The sequence below is a fragment of the Elephantulus edwardii genome, unplaced genomic scaffold (genome assembly GCF_000299155.1).
Source record: "Elephantulus edwardii isolate Elephantulus edwardi_28Jun2011 unplaced genomic scaffold, EleEdw1.0 scaffold00048, whole genome shotgun sequence".
Lineage (NCBI taxonomy): Eukaryota > Metazoa > Chordata > Mammalia > Macroscelidea > Macroscelididae > Elephantulus > Elephantulus edwardii.
This window is the reverse complement of record NW_006399798.1, coordinates 17,729,877-17,749,336: the sequence shown is the minus strand read 5'-3', so window position 1 is coordinate 17,749,336 and position 19,460 is coordinate 17,729,877. Positions and strand designations below refer to the sequence as shown.

General features: G+C 44.5%; 1 protein-coding gene across 1 annotated transcript in view; it reads right to left on the bottom strand.

The window, feature by feature from the left end:
- ERN1 (endoplasmic reticulum to nucleus signaling 1) overlaps positions 1-19,460 on the bottom strand; it is a 64,011-nt gene that overhangs the window by 32,833 nt on the left and 11,718 nt on the right. Inside the window, exons 2-3 of the mRNA XM_006886281.1 lie at positions 2,907-2,940; positions 1,922-1,994 (exon numbers count right to left, since the gene is read on the bottom strand). The gene's annotated coding sequence lies outside the window, so the exon portion shown is untranslated. The remainder of the gene's footprint in view (positions 1-1,921; positions 1,995-2,906; positions 2,941-19,460) is intronic.

Here is a 19,460-nt window from a genome sequence, read left to right as displayed (position 1 = left end):
AAAGACTTTATAGCCTTGGCAACCTGTAGGGGGGTGTTTCTGGGGAGTCAAAATAGAGTTAACAGCAGCAGTTTGTTGTTTGTTTTTTTTGTGGTTTTTTTGTTTGTTTTTTGGTAATATGGGAACAGTCCTCATAGTCTAGAGAGCTCTCTCTGGTGGCACAGGGGGTTGCACGCTAACTCAAAGGCTATGCCTTTCTGTTGTTCAAATCCACAAGTGGCTTCTTGGGGAAAGAAAGCCACCCTTCCCTGTGCGATTTACAGCCTTAGAAACACAATGAAGATCAATGACACGAGGTTCCGACTTGACAGCAATCAGCAGATTATCCCAGAGAGCAGCTAAGACATTAAACAACACCTGGCAAACTCAAAGTGCTGGAAAAATGGAGACCATGGTAATATAAAGGAGTCCTGGTGGTGTAGTGGTTAATCATTTGGCTACTAACTGTGAGGTCTGCAATTCAAACCCACCGGCCACCTCCTGGGGCAAAGCTGTGGGGGTCTACTGCTGTAGATTACGGTTTGGGAAACCTTGTGGGGACTTCTACTGTCACAAGGTCTCTATGAGCTGCAATGACTCAATGGCAATGGATTTCAGCTGGTTTCTTAAAAAACAATGATTTGGAGAGAAACCAAGGAGAGAGATAACGAGATAAAGATGATAAAGAGATATACCAAGGGAAGGCCAGAGAGTTCTGCAGAAACTTGCCCTTCTTCCCCCATTTCTTTTGGACACAAGTATTTCTAAAAATCACCCAAGCTAGAGTCCATAAGCCTTTTACATCCTAGATTAATGATTCCAGCATTATGCAAATCAGAAGCCCTTGGAGATTTTACAATTTTCTGCTGAATGAAGCACAGTACACAATTAGAAGACCATACATAATCCATTTCCAGATGAAGAAATAAAACATTCCTAGCACTCCAAAAGCCCCCTTTCCCTCGGAATCTCCCAGACTAGCCATTGTCTTGACTCTGAAATAGCATAGACCAGTTTTTCCTGTTTTCTGAACTTTATATAAAGGAATCATTCAGTGTGTCGCTGTTTTGTTGGCTTTGGCTTAAAGTGGCCTTTGGAAGATTCACCTGTGCTGCCCGTGACAGCTGTGGACTGCTGGTTTGCACTGCTGTATTCTATTGTAGGACCATGCCAGAATTTATGCACCAATTCTGCTGCTGCTAGGCGTCTGGGGAGCTTCCACTTTCTAGTTATTCTAGCTAGCACTGCAATGCAGTCTAGGGCATGCTTTTTGTGAGCACATACAAGCCAGGAGGGATAGTTGTTGTGAGGTGTTGATGAGCTGACTCCCACTATTCCCACTTAAACCAGCTTGAGACATCTATCCATCCCCTCTGTACTGTCACCTCTGTCATAAGCAAGCAACCTTAAATGTCAATCTAACTCTCTTATCTGAGAAGTTTAAAAATCCTCACAATCTAGGGTAATTAAATGGTGACCTCTGAGACCGGATGAATATTTTAGAGGTTATTTCAAGTTATTTCAGTTGGGAATTATGGGACTTTTGCATGAAGGTTCTCACTTGAAGGTGATGGTGGAAGGTCACATGCCTCCCTCCCAATGAGACATATTTCAAATGTCCCTCTACCACCTTCCCCGAGACTCACTGGTCACAGTGAACCCTGTTACTAGAGGGGGTGTGAAAGCATGTTCCAGCACACTGGCTGGGCCACAAGGACCTCACAGTCTCAATCAGTGTTTCTGAACTCTAGCTCATTATCTGAAAGCTCATCTAGAAAGCTTTGAAAAGATACTGGAGCCCAAGCCCTTCTCTCTAGACTCCCTAGTCAGAATCTCCAGAATTTTTTTTTCCTCATTTCCCAAATGGCCTCCATGTGTGGACACCACTGAGGACTGCTGGCTTAGACCCTCCAGAACAGGCAAGGCAGCTAAACACACCTACCGTGAGGCCTTCATTATTCTTGCCCCCAAGTGTATACAGGCTGCCATCATTGGGATCTGGGAGGAAAGCAGGCCTAGAAAGTAAGAAATAGATATCAATGATAAATTACAGCCCAGGGTGTGGGACAAAGTGTCAAAGCCATGGGCAGTTGTAGAGGGGAGGCGTGTGAAAGAGGTTGGAGGGCTACAGATTGCTCACTCTCTCCTCTCAGCTACAGACAAGCAGGCCATCCCGGGGGATGCAGGGGGAAACCACACAAAACCATAGGAGAGCTTCTCACTGGTCAAAGCACTCGGAGGAGAGAGAACAAGGGAAAAGGACCTAGTGAGGCAACTCTGCTGTGTCCACATCGACCGTCTAGAACTTGCACGGTTACTAGCAGGGCACGGTATATAAGCCGGTGCAGCAAAGCCACCTTTAGAGCTCAGTGAATTTGTATTTTCAAGCTGAAGGCAACAGAAGACAGGCTCTGCCTGGAGACAGTCGGGTGGTAGCTGACTTAGTATAGTTCATCTGCCGAGGACCGCACTATCTCTAGAGTCACCCAGAAACCCCCTGCTGAACTTCTTCTTTACTAAGGACACCCCATGATGTGAGTCTCCTAAAGGTGACACCCCACTTGTACTCTAACACACACATTCTAGTCTTCTCTCCATGCTGTAATACAGTAAGAGGGAGCAGAGCCAAAGATCAAGAGCCCTCCGAAAAGTTTTGGAAGTTTAATTTCAAAGCTCAACTTATGCTTCATCTAAAATAAGCTTTTTCCATATTGTCGTCCCCTCTGCCCCTCAAGAAGTGACCCCCCCCCTTCCTCCCTCACTGGCTCCTATCACAACAACCATAAGACTTCACATAGCTCACTCACCACATTATACCTTAAACTCACACATATATGTACTTCCAGCGGTCAACTTCATAAATATCGACTGAGTCAGTAGGAAAATTATTACTTACAGGGAAATACTGAGGAAATGAGAAAACTTACTCTTCAACATGTGTTGGAACCTGCAGGACTGGATCTGTGCAAAAACACAACAAAAACATCATCAGACAAACTTTAAAACACACAATTCTTAGAGGTTCCCAGGGCCAAGTCACAAGGGGACTGATAGTTCAGTGACCTCTATGGGGTAACAGAAGTAAAGGTACTTAGAAAATGCATACCCGTACACACACGCACTAACATTCATATAAGTTCTCATAACGATGGAGAACAAACAGTGAATTGGGAGCAGAATGGAACTATTATCGAGACACTTGCAGATAGTGAAAAGGCAGTCACAGCGCACAGTGGGTAAGGTGTGTCAAATGTGGATCCCAGTCTCAGTATTTGACTCATGACATACTTTTAAAACCTAAACTACCTTGTTAGATACCTGGAGTGACACCAGTCTTCCCAAGAGGAAGAGTAAAAGTATGGCTCATGAATTAATTCTGTGATTGATGAGAATGGATACATCCCTTTGGGGCAGCAATACAGTGATTTTAAAGACTTCAAGCAGTAATTTCCACAGATTCCTTTGGCTCTATTAATTCTATTTCAATAAAATCTCATTTGAAAATAAGGCAAGATACAGAAAATGATGTTTGTACAAAGATGCTAACAGCACCATTAGAAAAGTGTTTGTTGTTAAGTGCCATGGAGTCGGAATCAACTCACAGTTAACCGACTCCCCCCACCCCCCATGGGTTTTTAAATAGCACAGAGGAGACAGCTCATCTTTCTCCCGCGAAGCATCTGGTAGATCTGAACCGCATGCATCTACACTGGCAGCACAGTTCTTTACCACTAGGCCACCAAAGCTCATATACTCTATGAGTACTATATGCACAGTTGGCAAAAAAGCACGGCTTCTAAAAGGGTTTATACAGTGTGAAAACAGTAAATCTTGGAGCTGTTATACTTAGGAAATAAAAACCCCACCACTACTAAAGCAATTATATAAAAATGTTTTCATTTACTAGGAGGTAATTCTCCAGTACACACAGAAGAAACCAGATGGAAAGACACGGTTTACTGGACACTCTCTCTGCTGGAAAAGAAAATATTCTTTTCTGCATTTCTCAAAATTTTTCTAAGAGCAGGCATTGCTGTTTTAAACTGGGGGGAGGGAGGGTTAGGGTTTTTTCTCAAAGTCAGTTTTCTATTTGCAACAGTAAAAGAGTGGTAGCATTTCTGCCTCCCTAGGTCCTCCTGGACACAAATCCAAAGGAGGCACCAGAAGTGCTGGGCGTGTGGCTCAAGGGCATGTGCGCGTGCACACACCTGTACTTGTGAGCACTGCCACAGCAACCCTGCGCTATACATTTAAAATCTACAGGTATGTGACTGCACAGTAACGAGGTATTTCCAATAACCAAAGCCCCGTGGCTATGCATCCACGCTGTGTCAAAGCTGGGGACAAGCTAGCAAACGCTGCCACGCTGTTTTCAGAAGGCCAGGGTCCACAGGCTCCACTTATGACAAAAGCCAGCTGCCAGCACTCCAAGTCGACTGGGATCCTCAGATAAAGGAAAATCTCCCAAGCTTTATTGTATGTCGGCTTTGCTTTAACAGCCCAGCCCCCGTGTGACAGCACACAGTGTTCACAACAGAAGAAGGACATGTACCGTATGTGGTCTGTGGGTAGCAAACAAACAATTCACTGAACCAAAAACACTTTAGAAAGCAGAGAAGGAAGTGGCAGGCTGTGAGCATGTGCTTTCGCGCCCATTAGTCACCTCTCAGTAAGTGCTCACAGACTGATGCAAGAGACAGGAAAGACAGGCACATGGCGTGCGTCCAACCAGGACGGGCGAGGCGAGGTGCGATTGCCACCCGTTACCTCAGCGCAGCCCTGCAGCACACAAGTCTGGAAAGCAAGAATCAGGCTTTCAGAGAAAGCAGCAGGGACAACGCCATCTTTTTACTTGCTTCAGCCACTCTGAAAGGCATCATAGGTAAAGACGGATGAAGAGGACACTGCCAAATTCTAGGAGTTCACCGGAAAGGAGACTCAGAGGTCAACGTGAGTCAGAATCCTGTTCTTCAGCTTACCTTGGCAGGACTGTGCAGGCTTGCTGGCACGGGCTCATCACCAGACTTTACGCCTCAGGTCCAAAAATGTGCCCTGCACCACAGAGGTTATGACGCAGAGCACTGCCACAGGCAGGGAGGTTCTGGAATACCCCATATCGTGTCTAAGAACCATGATCTTTTAGGCTTTGGAAGGGACAAACCCTTCTGACATCTTGTCGTGCCCAGGTACTCTGTAAATTAAGATACCTGGAGTGAGCTTCTGCCGACCTATGGCCAGGTGAAACAGCTCTGACAGGGCCTGCTCGGCGCTGCTGTGCTAACTGTAACCAACGGCTATTGTGCAGATGACTTTTTTTTCCTTAAGGCATCACTGGAACCTGAGATGCTCTTTAGCAGGTGGCTGAGGGAGGTGGGGCAGGGGAAGAAGGAGAAAAAACGGTGTGAGACAGAAAACAGGAGATGGCAGGCGCTGGAGAACTGCTCAAACTGAGAAATGAGAGGTGGGGAGTCATTTTATTGCTACTTTACGTATGCTGGGAATCTGCATTAATAAAAAGGTTCAAGAGAAAAGTATCTAGGAGGCCACAAAATAAAAACTAAGCAACACTGGGATACAAGCAGTGGAAGCCCAACAAAAAAGGCATGATTGATGCTGGCACAATAATGAGAACTGCGAGCAGACAGGGTCCTTGCTTTTTAAAAACATTTTCAGACTGTGAAAAGAAAACATTGTAAAGCTACAAACAAAGGTTGCTACAAACAACAAGCCATCTCCATCGATATACAGGGAGACTGGGAAGGATAAAAGTCCATCTTATGAAGCTGTTTCACTTCCAGGAAAAAGAGAGGATTTCTTCCTAGGTGTATTATTCAAGGTAAAGGTAAGGACTGCAGATGAAGGTAATAGATAGGAGAAGCTGCAGGGGTTGGGAGGAGACTCCATGTTTGATCTCTCCAAGATTAACAAGGGTCAAGAAGCAAGCCTGCTTGCTGAGCCCCATCAGGGCTGCTGGCTCTCCCCATTCCCCACACAGCCCAGCCTTCCACCTTGGAGAAACCAGTCAGAACACCTAGACTGAGCAGGGTAACAGGGCGTTCACTGGTGCTGCTCTGTGCTCACCTAACCCTCCTTTCCAGCCGGAGACAAAAATGACTCAAAATAGATTCCCTCATCTTTACTCAGTCCAGGTTCAGACAGGTAAAAATCTTAAACACCTCTCCCTCCAAACCAGGAAGACTCAGATGTTCTGACCATGTAGCTGCTACAGTGGGTTCAAACAGCAACAGTGGCAAGGATGGCATGGACGAGACAGTGCTCTCGCGCTGTTGTCCACAGGACTGCCATGAGTCCACTGACTCTGATGGCACTTAACATCACCTCCAAATGAGGAAAAAAGAGCAATGTTTTCCTTTCCAAGGGTGGCTTTTTACGTTGAGTCGAGCCCAACGCACAGCGGCCCTGTGTGACAGCTGTGCTCCACGGACTCATCAGAGTCTGGTTTCTCAGAAGGAGACCACAAGATCTTTCTTCTGAGGTGCCTCTGGGCAGACTTGAACCATCAGTCTTTCTTAGCAGCCAAGCATGGTAACCACTGTACCACCACCCAGTGATATCCTTCTGCTCCTTTCTAGAGCTGGGGGCCTAGCGTTTCAGTCCATGGGCACCACTAGCTCTGTCCCTCCTGCTCCCTCACATCCACCTGGCCTTGACCCTGTGAGCCCAGATCACTCACAGCTGCCCCAAACCCCTCTCAGGCGCAGCCTCTCTGCACTATTCCGCATGCTATGGGTTGCCCCCATCCCTTTACTCTCTCCACCTCTGAGTGACCAGGGCCCACACTACTTAGTCTCTCCTCTCTCTAGAGTCCCTTCTTTCTCCAATTACTGAGTATATTGCCAGGCTCCCCTATAGCTTCCCGTTCTCTCTCAGAGAGCACATCAATCTCTGTTTTAATCACAGCAGGAGACTTCAGGTCTTTATCTCCCAAGCTCTTTTCTCGAAACCAAAAAGACTCCTCCGCTGACTTTCCACCTCATCCTGCACTTGTCCAAAGCCTTGCCTGCCCTCTTCACCCTAGTCTACCTGTGATGGCCCTTTCCCGTCAGCAGTGCCCCATTCTCCCAGACATAACTGAGCCTCAATCCACAGAGCTGACACTCCAACTCTTGCCTGTGGACTATTTTTAGAATTAACATCATTCTTCCTACTCCCAGTCCTCCCTCAGCCGCATCACTGGAACCGTTTTAGGTCGTCCCTTTTGTCCTGGTCTGTGCAGTCTTTAGGAAGCTCCGGTGGCCTAGAGGGTAAGGAATTGCTGTGGCAACCCAAAGGCCGATGGCTCGAATCCACCAGTTCCTCCTCAGGATAAAGACGGTCAATCTCTTCCCGTGTGATTTTACAGTCTCTTAAAACCTGCCGAAGGTCAGCTATGAGTTGCTTTTGACTCGACAGCACATAACAACAATGTATATTTTTTTGGAATCAGGAAAAATCCTAGCTCTGCTGATGACCGGTTAGGTGACCTTGGCAGAGTTACTTAAATCTCTCTGGGCCTTAATTTCCTCATCAATAAAGGGAGTGGGGGAAGATGGCATCACCTCATGAGGCATCTCTGTGAATTAAATAAGGATTACGTATTCGTCAAGACTTGTAAAATGAGTGTCTTGAACACCAAGAGTGACCCTTACAAAGACATAAAAGTCAAGGTATGCTTCTCTGACACTTAAAATCTTTTCCTGGCTCCCTATCTCAGCCATGGTCTTTGCAATCACTTGTTATGCATCAGAGAGTTGGACAATGACCAAGGAGGATAGAAGGAGAATTGATGCCTTTGAGCTGTGGTGCTGGAGAAGAGTATTGAGAATACCATGGACTGCTAGGAAAACAAACAGATTTGTCCTGGAAAGGGTTAAACCGGGTGGCTCCTTGGAGGCAAGGATTCTGAGGCTCCGTCTAACATACTTTGGACATGTTGTGAGGAGAGACCGGTCCTTGGAGAGGGACATCATGCTTGGGAGGGTGGAGGGACAGTGCAGGAGAGGAAGGCCCTCTATGAGGTGGATTGATTCAGTGACTGGGGTAATTGGGATGGGAGTGTCAGAGGCAGTGAAATTGGCACAGGACAGAGCGGAGTTTAGGGCTGTTGTACATAGGGTCGCTATGAGTCACAAGCGACTCGACGGCACATAACAACAAACAACGTCTCAGTCAGGAAAGATTGAAGCTCTTAGTCTACAAATCCCATCCCATTCTGCCCTCCCATCGCTCATCCTCCCCAAGACCTTCTACCATCTCCCCTCGCTCTATCCGAGCCAAGCCCACTTGTTCCTTGATTACGTGCATTGGTTGTTCCTTCTGTCAGGAATACTCCTCCCCGAGACGTCTGTCCACAAGGTTCATTCTCTCATCTCCCCTAGGCCTTTGGTCAAATATCACCATCATTTCATACAAGTCTTCCCTGATCATCTCCTACTCCCCAGCATTTTCTAACTCTCTTCTGTATTAATCTTCTCAGAAGTACTCTGCATTTTACTTACTTAATGTCTAGCTTTAACCACTGTATGCTCCATGAGGAAGGACCTTCTCTTTGCGGTCTGCTATAATCCCAGATCTAAAACAGTTTCTGGTGTATTGTCATTGTTGTTATATGCTCATCAAATTGGAACTGACTCATTGCTGACCTTCCAGCAGGTTTTCAGAGACAGCAAATCTCATGAGAAGAGACTGTCCATCTTTCTCCCATGCAGCAGTGGGTAGATTTGAACCTCATACCTTTGCATTAGCAGCATGACTCCTTACCACTAGGCCACCAGTGCTCCCTTTCCTGGTATATGTTGTTGTTGTGTGCCATCGAGTGGCTTGTGACTCATAGTGACTCTATATACAACAGCCCTAAACCCTGCTCTATCCTGGGCCAATCTCATTGTCTCTAACACACCTACCCCTATTACCCAGTCACTGAGTCAATCCATCTCATCCTGGTTCTCCTTCTCTTGTGTTGTCCCTCTGTCCCTCCACTTTCCCAAGCATGATGTCCCTTTCCAAGGACTGGTCTCTCCTTGCAGCATGCCCACAGTATTGTCAGACGAAGCCTCAAAATCCTTGCCTCCAAGGAGCAGTCTGGTTTCACCTTCTCCAGGATGAACCCGCTTCTTCTCCTATCAGTCCATGGTATATTCAATACTCTTCTCCCGCATCACAGCTCAAAGGCTTCAATTCTTTTATCTTCCTACTGTATAGTAGGTGCTTAATATATTTGTCAAAGGAAATAAATGTCCATTTCCTTCCCACTTCTACATTCGTCCAGGATGGCTATCCCTTGCTCATCACTTCTAATAACCCAGCAGATAGGCTCTGCCAACTGTCTACCCAGGATCTAGCAACTCCCTTTCTTCCACCCAAGTTGCTGAAGTGAATAGCTATGGACAGTTGGGCCTGATTCCTTAGGAGACATCTACTTCCTGGTTGGCCTCTTCCCTATTCCCCACAGCAAGTACTTCACACCATAGCCTAGAGCACCTTTTTCTTGGCAAATGACTTTGTCTCCTGTGACCCAAGGGAAATAAAAGAGGACAGAGTGATTTCTCTGAAACTTCCTGCCCTTTAACCTTCAAGTTTAACCAATCCCACTCTGCCTGTTAAATCTCTATAAAATGACAATGCTTTCATCTTCTATTCTATTTCCATCTACAGCCACTCTCTCCTAGGATCTTCAAGAATTCCCTTCTGGTTGGCTAGCTCCTCTGAACTACCTGTTGTTGTTATGTGCCATTGAGTTGCTTGCAACTCATAATTACCCTAAACTCTGTTCTCCTTGCCTTCAAAGAGCAGCCTGATTTCACTCTCGCCAGGAACAATCTGCTTGTTCTTCTAGCAGTCCATGGTATATTCAATACTCTTCTCTAGCACCACAGCTCAAAGGCACCAATTCTTCTTCTATCATCCTTGGTCACTGTCCAGCTCTCTGATGCATAGCAAGTAACTACAAAGACTATGACTTGGATCTGGTGCACCTCAGTCTCCAGAATGACATTGTTACTCTTCAGTATTCTGGGGAGGTCCTTGACAGCAGATTTCCCTAATGTAATTTGTCTTTTGATTTCTTGGCTGCTGGTACCAATCAAGCTGAAGCTGTTAACAATCTCAATCTCTTTACCACCTATCATGGTGGTGACAACTGGCTCAGTGATGAAAATCTTTATTTTCTTTATGTTGAGCTTCAATACTTTTTAAAATTTTTTTTTGAGCTTCAATACATTTTGAAGGCTGCAGGCCTTGACCTTCTGCAGCAAATGCCTCAGGTCCTCCTCAGTTTCAGCAAGCATGGTTGCGTCATCTACATAATATAGGTTATTGATGAGTCTCCAATCCCAATGCCACATTCATCCTCATCTGAACTGCCCAGAAACACACAAAGCCTGAGCTCTCCTCCTCTCTTGCTTGCTTTGCTCTCCTACATGCATCGATTTTAAGCATACAATCTTGGCAAACACACACACCCATGTAGTCACCCTCCCAATCAAGAAACAGAACATGGACATCACCCCAATATGGTCTCCAATGCCCCCGCAGAGTTAACACACTTCATCTCTACCCAGGCACCCACTAACACATTTGTTTTGTTCTAAAGTCTCACAAACGGAATAGCAGGTGCTCTTGTTGTGTCTGTCTTTCATCTCTGTGTAACATTTTCTGAAATGCATCCCTATTGTTATGTGAATCACTTCTATCAGTGATTTCATCAGTCTGAGTAGCATCTGAGTGTATGGATATAGCATAATTTGTTTATCCTTTTACCTGCTGATGGACATTTGGAGTTGTTTCCAGCTTTGGGTTATTGGGGGTGGGGAGAAGCTGCTATAAATATTCATGTACAAGTCATTATGTAGATCAATGTTTTTATTTCTCTTGGGAAAATTCCTAGATGTGGAAAGACTTAGTCATATTTTTTACACTTGACTTTACAAGAAACTGCCAAACCGTCTCCAAAGTGGATATAATATATAACGTTATGTGTAGATTCCTAGTCCGTCTCCCATGACCTGATTCTGTGCACATACCAGGGCATTTGCTTTTAAGCACATGGTTCTGGAGTAGAGCCATCTGGAGAGCCATCGCTCTACACTCTGGGTTCATTACCTCTATGCTGCCTTCCAATCCCTTCCCTCTGGCTTCCACCTTTAGAACAAGATCGAAACTTCCCTTGTCTGGTTGTGGTGATCAAATCTAACCAACCTTTCTTATTAGATATCTCCAAGGCATTTGATAATATTCTTCCTTCAAGTCTATGTTGCTGGTTCCCTTTCCAACCACTTAAGGGGTATCTCATCCTCTGAAACCAATCCTCTAGAGCTTGCTCCTCCTTTTACCGTCCCCAAGTGGCTGGCCCCACATCCACTAAGTCACACAATATGGAAACTCATAGTTGTCTGTGACTGTTCCTCTCTCTAACTCTCTCTTCCCTTGCAGAGCTCCAGTGCCATTCATGTAAGGCTGACATGTGTGATGGATTGGCCTGCTAATTGAGAGATCATTAGTGAAAATCCACAAGCTACTCCATGGGAGACAGGTGGGCAAACAATCTCTTCCCTTAAAGATTTACAGCCTCGAAAACCCAGTGGGCAATTGCTACAAGTTGAAGCTTTCTCAATGGTGGTGGGGAGTGGTGGAACCTTTAAGACTTGACCTCCTAAACAGTCAACATTTATGTTCCCCTTTCCATCTCTTGACCACTACCAAAATTTGGCAGTTACCGCTGGTTTACCCAACTCGCTGACTCAACTCCTTGTCGTTGAGTCAGAATCACCTTTTGATTGACCCTTGAGCGTGCGTTCAGGAGGTCGTAAATTGCACAGGAGGTGACTGCTCAGCTTTCTCCCTAGCAGTTGGTGGATCTGAACTGCCACAAAGGCACCACCTTTGTATTATCAGCCCAACTCCACAGACACTGGAGCGTCCCTGGTTTATAAGCCAATCTCTCGGATCTCTGCCCCCTTAGATACAACCTCTACCCCGTGTTTGAGGTGACTGAATAAAAAGACATCTGTTCATGGCTTTCCCCCCACATACAACCCTACAATGGCTTCTCTCTGTCTCCTGAATACCTCCTTTCTCTGTAGTCTTTAATCTGAAGTTCTCAGATTATCTTGGTTATGTCACCTGTAAGGCCTCTGTACTTTTTTCATAGAACACATGCCCAAAAAGTACCCAACGGTTCCATTTATTAAATGGATAGTCCAAACAACGTAAGAAGTAAGTCCTAAGAGTATAGTTGCTGTGTACTGTCAAGTTGGAACCAACCCACAGCTGACCCTCCAGCGGGTTTTCAGAGGCACTTAACTGCACGAGAGGAGAGTGCCATTTCTTCTCCTATGGAGCATCTGGTGGATTTGAACTGTATGTCTTTGGGATTGCTGCGCAGCTTATCACTAGGTTACCAGAGCTCTTTAACAGTATAGTAGCAAGCTTTAAACACAACAAAACTACAAATAAATAGAAAAAAATGATTTCATTCTTAAATAACCCAAATCACTTAACTAATGGGATATGTGTACCTTCTGGGTGCCACACCATTTCTAAACTTTATAATCAGACTGGATACACTACTCTTATTAACGTTCCACAAAGATTTTCACATGGTATTTGAATACAGTATCAGCCAATAAAGTCCAGCTTTGTAAGGAGATGATACTATCAAAAGTAATGCAGCTCAGTCTAGTGTGGAAACAGTAGCTAGCTTGAGCTAAGAGTTCACATGGTATTTGTCACTTGCTGAGTATCACCATATTTTCCTCGAAATTTAGAAACAAATGGCAGTGTCCCTGTGAATTTGCAGTCAACCCCCTAGAAGGGCTTTACCGGCCTGAGTATTTAGGTGCTCCATAACCTGGCTTGTTTCTTCACTATGTTTTAGATTGGGTTGCAGACAGTAATTTGTTTATATTGTTTTTCATTCATGTGCACTGTGTTTTGTACAATCTTTCATTTACATTGTGTTTCATGTAATCATTCAGATATATTGTATTTTATTCATGTACAATGTGTTTTATACAACCTTTTATTTACATTGTGTTTCATACAATCATCAGTACACACTATACTGTATAAAATTAGTTACTATTGATCTACACCAATTATTACTCTGTGTTTTTCGGTCCCCACTGAATCTTTCCTTTTCCTTCACACTCCCCTCCCTCATCTGCCCACTAAGCTCTGCTATCCTCCTAATTTCCACCCTTCTCCTTTTCCCGCCCCCTTCCCCTCTTGGATATTTATACACAATTTTACTAGTTAACATTCTATTTTTACAATAATGGTCTTACGCAGTGTTTGTCCTTTAGAGGATGAGTTAGTAGCAAATGCTCTCTAGATTCTTCCATGTTAGTATTTTACAAAATTGTTCCTTAGTGTTGTATAGTATTCCACTGTGTGAATGTACCATAATTCCCCAATCCATTCGTCTGCTGATGGGTATTTGGCTGTTTCTATTTTTTTGCTATTGTGAATAACACTGCTATCAACTTTGGTGTGCATGATTCTTCATTATTAACTCTCAATCATACCTCTTCCTAATTTATCTCAAGCTTTCATATTGGTCTCTGTGCTTACCATGAGCTGTCTCACTTCCCCTCTATCTTAACCATTTGGGCCAGCTCAAAGGTCCCGTTCTCCACAAAATCAAAAGGCTAACTACCCACAGCGCTTGGCATGTACTTAAGAGGCCCTGGTCTCAGTTCTCAAGGGACAAGCACTTAATTGCCTGTATCATCTAGAGTTCTCAATGTCTGGGGAACTGGATCAAATGTTAAGCCCTCTGAAGGGACAAGGACCATGTATTCTGTCGACTGGAAACTATACACAGAGGTAATGAGAGTGCTGGCCAGGTCTGTACTCCTGCATACTTAGTAAGTGATCCTGTTTGCAAAAGGAAAGCAAGTCAATAATTTAAAGTCAATATTGATTACAGAAGAGTCATCCAAGGAAATCTTTCCTAATGGAAAAGCTATTCCCCTGCAGAACCCTCCATGATGAAAGCTAACAAGAACTGCGCAGGCATGGGGCTTCTGTTCACCCTTGAAGGTCCTTTTGGAAGCTTCTTTTGTACATGGCAACATTTTCTAAAATGCAAAGTTAAAAAGAGCAACAGCAACTTAACATAAAATATTTAAGGGGAACTTTCTACTAGGTTGGAATGAAAAGTTTGTTCTGCTAACAACTGTAGTACAGATCTGGAAGTTCCTGCCCCAACCAGTTTGCAAAGGTAGTGGAGAAAATGCAACAAAGAACGTGAGCCCCCACCCTCACGCCCTCCCTACACACGCCATGACAAGCTTTATTAAACATCAGACTATCAGAAACGAAAAGGGCAGGGGGAGGAGTGCTGAGACAGGAGAGGAGGGGGAAAGCAGGACGCTCAGTGAGACAAAGTGACTGCAGGAATGTGCTCCAGCATATCAGAGACCCTACGGATGGTGCAGAACAAGGCAAGGTTCAGATGTGTTGTTCACAGGGCTGCTATGAGTCAGTTAACTCAACGGCACCTCAGAACAAGTCAGCCAAAGCCCAAAACAAGGTCTTTGATGAAATCAACCAGAATTTAAACAACTGTTACCAAACAGAGCTCGGGGCCAACAGCCTTCTCTCCAGAGGTAGCTCTGGGCAGATTATCTTCCATGCAGGAAGAAATAAGAGCCCTTTGATTACAGAAGCCACAAGAACAGGTTGCTCATTTGACTGCTGCTCAAGGAACCTTAACCAGGTCGTTCTCTTTCCTAGATGAGCACAGATATTTCTGGAACATACCCTTCTCAGCGGTATCTAGATTAATACTGGCTTCCTTGCCCTCCTCCACCTCAGTCTTCTTTCTAAAGCACACCCACCCATCCAACCCCCATACCTGGGGAGGGACTGATGTGCTGGGATGAGTGTGAAGTCATGGTGTGGCCAGGCCTTCTCCAAACTAGCCCCTTCCATGTGCTCCCGATGCACATGCTTGAACACATGTGTCTCCTTCACACAACATCCCTAGTAACACTTAGGAATGTTCTGAGTTAGCCTTTCAAAAGGTGACCGCTAACAGCATGAATCTCCCTTGAACAACCAACGACACAAGGTCAAAAGAGCAGCACTCATACGGGGATAAAACATGGAAAGCAGGAAGAGGGTACAGAGATGGATTAAGGGAAAGGAGAATTACAAGGAGAAAGCAGGAAAAGTGTGATCACATGTGGGTATTATAGTTAACGTCAGAAAGCAAAATGCCTATGAATGACTGAAGGAAAAACACAGTGTTTTGTATTTTTTGCTGCTGTTGTTAGGTGCAGTCAAGTTGATTATGGTTCACAGTAACAGCGCTGAAGCTAGTCCTGTCCTGTGCCATCCTCATCATCTCTGATTCACACTTTCATTCAAATCACAATAAAACAACTGGAAAAGGTATTTAAGGATCAACTACAAATGAAGTCTCAGCCTGAATGATAAATGTTCAAGGGCTTATTTCTTTCATTTTCACTTTTTTTTAAGGAGGTTGTAAACTACTAGCAATTACACATCTCAAATACACATATCAGGCATTCGCTGTCAGCACAGCTCTCTGTTAAGTGGTATGGCGGATACACAAAGGAGCTTGTGATTTGACTCACACAGCTAAACACAAATGAAACAGTACATAATGAACTGCTGTAATGCACGCTTCACACCGCGACAACCACAGGATTTCCCAGGCTCAACAATCTGTGAGGCCTGGCACACTCGGGAGGAACGAGTTCACGAGGACGGCTGACGCAGTGTGGGGACAAGACAACACAGGCAAGGGATCACTGCCTTGTGTGTGGGAACGAAGACACGGGCTGCACAGTGGCGCGTGCTGGGGGGCGAGCAGGACAAATAAGCTCAGACAACAGGCAGCGAGGTCGTGTAGAAGAAAAGTCTTACAAACTTTACCATGTGGTGTGGTGGGCACTGAGGACGCTCGGGTGGCTGTGACAAAGAGAAATCCTGTGGAATGGAAGTTAGACAAGGAGGGTTCAGAATACAAAGCGATCTAGAAAAGAGACCAGAGGAGCTGAGCTGCACAGGGTTGCAAGCAATGTGAAGCAGTAACCCAAGCAGGATGGGCCTGAGCCAGAGAAGGGGCAGAAGTGGGGACGGGGTAGTCAGTAATCAGGAAGAGGGGAGAAATCAGAAAGACTTATTCTCAATCAGATAAAGATGATTTAAAAAACAAAAACAAGGCAAAGATAACATGGAGATTTTCATTCTAGATGACAGATAACAGTGAAACCAGAAAGGTATTCATAATGCTTCCAACAGCCATTTCCTCAAGAATATGCTTAGATGGGGGGAAGGGTGGGCAGGGAGGAAAATGTGCAACAACGAATGAATGGAAATCCAAGTTCTCGGTAAACTTTCATTAAAATCCCAATTAAATAAATAAAATAAAAAAGAATATGCTTGGGGGGCTTCTAATATAGAGTTTTATAGAATTTATTGGCAGACATGAAGTCATCCAACCTCCCTTACCTTAAAACTCAAGGCTTTCAGGAATGTTTCCTGAACTGAAGTGGCCCAGTTAGGAAATGCTGCTGTGTCCTCAAAGCTCATTCTTTCTCTCAAAACTAAAGATGCTTCTTTATCTAAATCTTAAACTTACATTCAAACTGTTAAGTCCAAAGTCTATGACAGAAAATCTCAGATATTCCTCAAAGTTCACTTTCATAAGTAGAACTTTTTTCAAACCGAAACCTAACCAAAAGCTCCTCAAATTCTAAATCTCATCAGAAGTGAGAAGGGATGTTCAGTGGATGTAACCTTTGCAGTTCACAAAATGCCATGTTTGACAAAGATGACAAAGTAAAAATAGGAAAGTAATCGGGAAAATGGTCTACAAAAGCCTACTGAGTTCTACTCTTCCTCTTACCGTCATTTCGGCAGTAGAGATTCAGAACTGAAAATGCACGTTGAATGTGCAAGTAAAAAATGAAGGAAATAAAGTGGGGCAACAGCACAGTTAAATGATATGCCCTCAGCCCGCGTGCCTCTCGGATGGAAGAGCTTCACTGCATTTGTTCTCAGGTCACGGAAATGCCATCAAACCACAGAGACACCCAAAGATGAACAAGGATGAACAAAGATGAACCACAGAGACACCCAAAGATAACTAAGTCATAGGGTGGGAGGTAGGTGCTATATCAGGTACTGTAACAATGACAACAAACAACACTGCAAAGAACACCCTTCAGAGCTCAAGTCTACACTGTAACATGGCAACTGCTAGCTAAGATGTGGCCATACCTAGCGTTGTTCAGGCACACCTTAGTCTCTAGACTGATACTGTTACTCTTTAGCACACTGGAGAAGACCTTGACAGCAGATTTTCCCCACTACACCTCGTCTTTTGATTTCCTGACTACTGCTGGCAAAGGTGTTGACTGTGGAAGACCCTGGATGATATGGATTGACACAGTGACTCTGGCAATGGGGTCTGGTGTGTCAGGGACAGTGAGGTTGGTGAGGACAGGGCAAGGATCAGAGCATTTTTTCACAGGGTCACTATGAGTAGTAGTCAACTTGACAGCACATTAAAGCAACCACTTAAAACATTGTTGTCCAAAACGGTGGAGGCATTGCTTGGAAGCAAATTCTATCAATGAAGAGGGAAACGCGTGAGGCTAAAGGTGAACCGGAGTGGGCATGAGTTGGTACTTCAAGCTGAGTTATAGAACAGGGGTTTGTTATACTATTTTCTCTACATTTAGGTATGTTAGACATTTTTCATGATAAGCCGTAGGATATATTAAATTGTAATATTGCTGTTGTTAGGTGCCGTTGAGTCGCCATCCTCACACTTCCTGATACACAAGCCCATTGCAGCAGTCACCATGTCAGTCCACCTGGTGGAGGGTCATTCTCTCCTTCACTGGCCCCTTTCTGATCATCATATCCTTCTCATAGCGCCTGCTAGCAATATGCCCAAAGTATGTGAGGTGAAACCTCATCATTCTTGCCTTCAAAGAGCACTCCAACTGCACCCTCTCTAAGACAAACTCTCCAAGTTTGTTCTCTTGGCCGTCCATGGGATGTTCAGTGCTCTTCAACACCACAGCTCAAGGGCGTCAAATTCTTTTCCTGTCATCCTTATTAACCGTCCAGCTCTTGGATACATAGCTAGTAATCAGAAATACTCTGGCCTAAATCAGATACACCGTAGTCTTCACACTGACGTCACTACTCCTCCATAATTTGGAAAGTTACCTAACTGCAGATTTTTCCAGTGGAATGCATCTCCTTATTTCCTGACTGCTGGCACCAACGGTGTTAACTGTGGATCCAAGCAAGATGAAGCTGTTGGCAATTTCAATTTCTCCATCCATCATGATGCTGTCTATTGGTCCAGTGGTGAGAATCTTTGTTTTTCTGACATTGAGATGCCATCCGTACTGAAGGTTGTATTCCTGGATCTTCTGCAACAAGTGCTTCAAGTCCTCCTCACTTTCAGCAAGCAAGGTTGGAGGTGTGAAAAGGGAATTACCTTTTTTATGTTAATGTGTACCAAAAAAAGATAAAAAACAAGCATGTATGTGGCATATTTCTATCTACCAATAAATAAGAAAATCAGCTAAATGCTAATATGAACAGAGTATTTCTGGAAAGAAATTAAATTATAATGGTGGTTAGTGCATTATGCAGATGACACAACCCAGCTTGCTGAAACTCAGGAGGATCTGAAGCCGTTGCTGAAGAAGGTCAAGTAATGCAACCTTCAATATGGATTGAAGATCAACATCAAGAGAACAAAGATTCCACTGGGCAGATTGGCAGCATCATAACAGACAGTGAAGAGATTGAGATTGTTAACAGCTTAAGTTTGCTTTGTTCCACTATCAACACTCCTGGTACCAGCAGCCAGGAGATCAAAAGATGAGTTGCACTGGAAAGTCAACTGTCAGGGACCTCTTCAGAGTACTGCAGAGCAATGATGTCAGTTTGAAGACTAAGGTGTGCCGGATCCAGGCCATAGTCTTTGCAATTACTTGTTATGCATCAGAAAGCTGGACAATGACTATGGTCGATAGAAGGAGAATTGATGCCTCTGAGCTGTGGTGCTGGAGACAAGTATTGAATATACCATGAACTGCTAGGAGAACAAACAAGTTCATCCTGGAGAGGGTGAGACGAGGTTGCTCCTTGGAGACAGTAATTCTGAGGCTTCATCTGACATATTTTAGGCATGTTGCAAGGAATGACCAGTCCTTAGAGAGGGACATCATGTTTGGAAGGAGGGAGGGACAGCACAAGAGAGAAAGACCCTCAATGAGATGGACTGATTCAGTGACTGAGGTAATGGAGGTAGATGCATCAAAGAAATAAGGTTGGCACAGGGTAGGGCAGGGTTTAGCACTGTTGTACAGAGGGTCTCTGAGTTCCAAGTGACTCAACGGCACATAACAACGACTCCATAGATGAAAACTTTTCTAACCTTTATGTTATTTAAGTCTTTTTTTTAAGTGTGTTTATATTAC